This window comes from Berghia stephanieae, chromosome 8 (genome assembly GCF_034508935.2).
Source record: "Berghia stephanieae isolate SIO BIC M18660-M18661 chromosome 8, UCSD_Bste_1.3, whole genome shotgun sequence".
Taxonomy (NCBI): domain Eukaryota; kingdom Metazoa; phylum Mollusca; class Gastropoda; order Nudibranchia; family Aeolidiidae; genus Berghia; species Berghia stephanieae.
Window position 1 is genome coordinate 6,535,354 of NC_088367.1, and position 5,000 is coordinate 6,540,353.

Genomic DNA, 5,000 nt, shown 5'->3' on the forward strand with positions numbered 1-5,000 from the left:
GGTATTAAGTCGGGTTGGTTGGCTTTAAGATGTTGAAAATTGAATTTATAGCCAGAAATATTAATCAGACTTGCGTTGAGTTTGTATGTTTTATTGAGGAGAATGGACACCATATTTTATGGTTCTAATGCCAACAATTTATATTTTTGACCAGTTAAACATTTAATTCGGTGTTTAAGCATCTGGTTCGTTCCCACATAATACCGTTTTGAGACGGTAGGTCACATATAACCCATAATCTTTTTAAGTGAAAGCGACAAGACATGTAAACATTCAGTTACGTCAACTGGAAGACAATAAATCTATTGTCCTCTGTACAGGCTATCCAGGGGCGGTTGGTCACATTGTATTTAAGGCGGCACAAATCCGAAATACAGAATCAAATTTTATTGGTCTAGTTAATTTAACTTAATTTGACCTACTTTGTACGTGTGTGTGTGTGTGTGTGTGTGTGTGTGTGTGTGTGTGGAGGGCGGTATTGCAATTGTTTGCATATGTGCGTGTATTTGTGTGTGCGTGTATGTGTGTGTGTGTTAGAATATTAACGAGACGTACTCACAAAAGAGCATCAATTATCTTGGACAAAACTTGTCTGTTAACTTTCACCTGTTCATTATAACGACTCACAGACGCAGCATGTCCTGTTTCCAACTGATTTCTTATATCTACAACGTTGAAAAGTTTATATTTAACAGCATCTGTGACATGGCTATTTGATTCAGAATGTTTCTTCAGTGCCTGAGAGATGTGCGCAATATCACTGAATCCTCCTGTTGTCCGTTATAGCATACATCACCAAAAATCAAGCAATAAAAACAATGAAGCCTTTTACGGCTTTCACTGGCAGTAAGCCATTCAACATTTTAAAAATAATCATTATTAAATTATTAAATCGGCGCTGTCTCCTCGGAGTGTTAGAAACTAAGTTAAAATTCACTGGTTTGTGTGGACCTAAATCTTCTACACTATTTTCTCTTGAGGGGATAAGTGTCGGAATCGATTTTCAATTAAAAAATCAACATGATTCATGATTGGTTACAAATTACAGAAATAACTTTTTAAAATAAAATGATTCAAGATAAAAAACAGGTAGGTTTCATAAACAATGACAACAGCGATAATACATTTTCTCTGAATACTCACGGTATGACACACAACTTTAGAATAATAGAATTTAAAAATCCACATTTAATTCCAAACGCAAAGCACTTGTTAACTTCACACACAATCAGCGACATCTTTATAATTATACTATTATTAGTATTAGACAATGCACACAATACAAGTTGAGTAGGGATCGTTGGGAGTGTGCGGGGATGAAGGACTCCGTGGGGTCAGGGATTTTTATTTATAGTACCATGGGGCTCTTCTCGGTGCATACTTTGTTTACTGTTCTTTTTTATATTTAATATATATTTAAGCAAAACAAACAATGATAAAATATATATTTATTGCCATTCTCTTCATCCGTATATCTAAGTGAAGCAAAGCCTCTTCTTTCAGTGATAAAACTGATATGGTTTTAATTTATCCCAAGTAGGACCTCAGGGCGTGCATCGCTAGATTGGCCGTCTTGGCCTAATTATTTTAGCAGTGAAAGACAATAGTTAGTTGGGGAGGGAGGGTGGAGGGAGATTGGGGAGTGGTAACTAACTTTCTTCAAGGTACAACAGAGTATAGGATAAGGACAGGACGGCCAAACGAAGACTGGCTCATATAAACAAAAAAACTTCCCCACCACACCACACCCTCCACTCATTGTCACCCCGCGCAGGCAACGGGGGAAAGATGAAACGTGCCGATTTGACGCTACCTTCGCGGAGCGACGCACGAGTCATCAATTATTAAATTCAAAACAAAAAGCAGTATGTGCTAAATTTTTAATTTTATCAAAATTTTAAAATTGAAGTTTTTTGTTTGGTTGACATGCTACGCTACGGAAAATATAGGGCGGCACAAAACAACTTCGCTCTATTGACCGACCGCCAGTGAGGCTATCCCAGAAGCCTGGAACCAAAGACAACTCGTATTTATTCGCGCGGCTATGTGTGCTCTTGTGGTATGACATTCGCTTTCGGATCGGAAGGTCCTGGGTTCGAGCCTCGCTCGGCGCATAGTTGAGTCCGTGGAGAAGGATCTTTACTCACACTCTCCACCGTGTAAAATGAGTACCTGGCTGATAACAGCGTTGTCTCTGTCCGAAAAAAAATGATTGTAGCATCGCATAACAGGCGTCATGTCCCGTTCTGCATGTTAAATGTTGCTGTTGGCCCGGGATCCCTTGTAAAGCGCTTTGAGAATGTTTAGCTGATATTGCACTCATTTTTTTGTTTAATTCTGAAACTAATGAAGATATCATTATATGAAATTTGTTTCAGCTCATAAAGACAGCGTGGTTCAGCGGCACGGTCTTTGCTTCGTACCCGAAAGGTACCGAGTTCAATCACCCGCCGCGGCGCTGTGTGGCCTTGAGCAAGTCACATCACCCTAGCTCACTTTGCGTCCCTGCACTGCGGCTGACGCCTGGGTTATTCCAGTCTTTATTGTTTCCATGTTTATTGATCGGGGTCGTGGACAGCTCTCATACGGTAGAGTCACAATCTCCCCGGCCAGGCGGAGTTGTCGTACCAGTAAGGTCGTGGGTTCGAGTCCCCCATCGCCGCCGCGAAGTTTTTATTCTCTGTTGTCTTCTGGCACTTTCCTACTCACTTCATTTCTTGTTTATTAATGGGAGTTGAATCGGTCAGCTAAGAAATGCTCAAAGACACTTGGAGAGAACTTGAGCGAGGCATCAAAATACTGATCACACAAAATGGCGGACACGTTGAAATCAGTAGTATGTGATATGGGCTACTCTGGACCGCCCTTCTTTTGTATTACAAGATTGACAGGAAGCACCTCTTTATTTACCAGAATGATGATTATGTTCTCTTACTTTATTATTTTCTTGAAATTGTTCTTTATAAATGTAACATTCTGTTGCTTCTTGAAATTCTTCTTCTTCATTTTTATTCAATCTTGGTTCTTTCTTTTCATAGAGATAAATCTTATAATTTATTTCTTTGAATATTCTAATTATTTTTTCCACATATTTCTCTTTTGCATCTTCTCCCACATATGAAAAGTATTGTGGTTTATACACTTCTGGATAATCAGAATGAACATAGATTCCATAACTATCTATTGTTTGTTTAAAGATTGGATTAACATATGAATATATTGGATTTGGTTGTGTTGTTGATAAAGGAGTATTATTAGATACAAAATCAGAATAGATAACAAATAGCAGTCTATTTTTAAAATGATGATTTTTAAATTTAATAACATTATTTTACTTCTTAGGCATTATAGTATTACAATGCTTATAATTTTAACATATTTCTCTATGTTTTTCTAATGTTTCTATTCTGCGAAATCCTTGTAAACAATTTCTACATGTAAATGATTTATGTTTATTTTTATCACATAAGAAACTATCTAAATCTCTGATTAAACAATAAAGTGTGTTTTCATCATCCTCAATATATAAGAGATCAATTATATTTTCGCTCACTATATTTGAAACATAAACTGGATACAATGAGTGTTTAATTGTTTGATTATCTAAAGCAAATACATTTATTGAAAAGTTATTTTGTCTTTCTGCTTTTAGTATATCTTGTATGAAATCCATTACAGATGTGTGTGTGTATATTTTAAATCGTTAAAAATCTGTTAAGTCATTTTTCTAGTTTGCGTCAATCAAAACTTGAATTAGATATATCTCTTTATTTTGAAAAAATATTTCTAAAATAATAATCAGATTCACTTTATTCATCCCATGGGGAAATTTGTCTCTAGGGTCTGTTCAACAGGAAGACTTACTTACTTACTTATTTATCCGAACCAGCGACCACCTGAGCTCTAGCCCTTCGGTCTTGTGCCATGACGTAGAAGTTAGACGTCTTTTGTAGTTGTTCCACGTGACTATAAAGTGTGTTACTGATGCTTGGATTTGGTGGGAGGAATTTGCATCTCAGGTCTTCAAGAGGTTGACATTCAAGCAAGTGGTGTGTTACTGTTTCATTGGGATGTTGACATAGGGGAAAAGGAAGACTGGAATAACCCAGGCATTAGCCGCAGTGCAGCGCCGCAAATTGAGCTAGAGCAAGGTGACTTGATCAAGGCCACAAAGCGCAGCGGCGGTGATCGAACTCGGTACTTTTCGGGTCGAATGTCCTAAGGGATAAACCACACCGGAGACCGACTATGACGACCCGGCACTGCCGTCCTCTGCCCTCATCCGGATAAAGACGTCGGGCACGGAAAAATACGAAGTTTAAAGAGAAGAGCCGCAAGACCTACCCATACCAAGAACACGACTTCCTCTGTCGTTTTTGTTGTTTTTATAGCTTGATATGAGTTCGTGATGCGGCTCTTCTCTTTATTCTTAGTATTTTGTCCGTGCCCGACGTCTTTATCCGGAAGACGGCAGGGGACGGCTGTGCCGGATCGTCGGAGTTAGTCTCCGGTGTGGGTTGACCTTAGACTGGATAACGTATCTTTGAGTTTCACATAAATTTTCAATAATTCACCCGACAACCTCAAATATGAAAAGTCTTATCAATTTAGTCTTACAACATCAATGCAAAGGAACAGAAGAAAAAAAGCAAAATTAGAATAAAAAATAAATAAAAATGTAAAGAGACCGAGAAAGGGATCGAGGATTTAAAAGAAAGGGGGGTTAACTCGGGAGAAAGTGTTTTGTAAAAAGCTTTTTAACGATTATTTCCCTTGACACAGAGCTCCTTTCATGACGTTGTGTTGGCTTCACATTGAAATGATCTTCTTGAATGCCGGATTGCCAATAGCTTTGTCTACAGATAGTATGCGCTTGGCTAAGAAGTTCACAGCATTGCCATCCGGAAATATAACGGACCAATACACAAAGCTATGTATAACCATGAACATTTATAGTCTGGTTGATACAGTTTAGTGAGAAATACTCATAAATACGGATG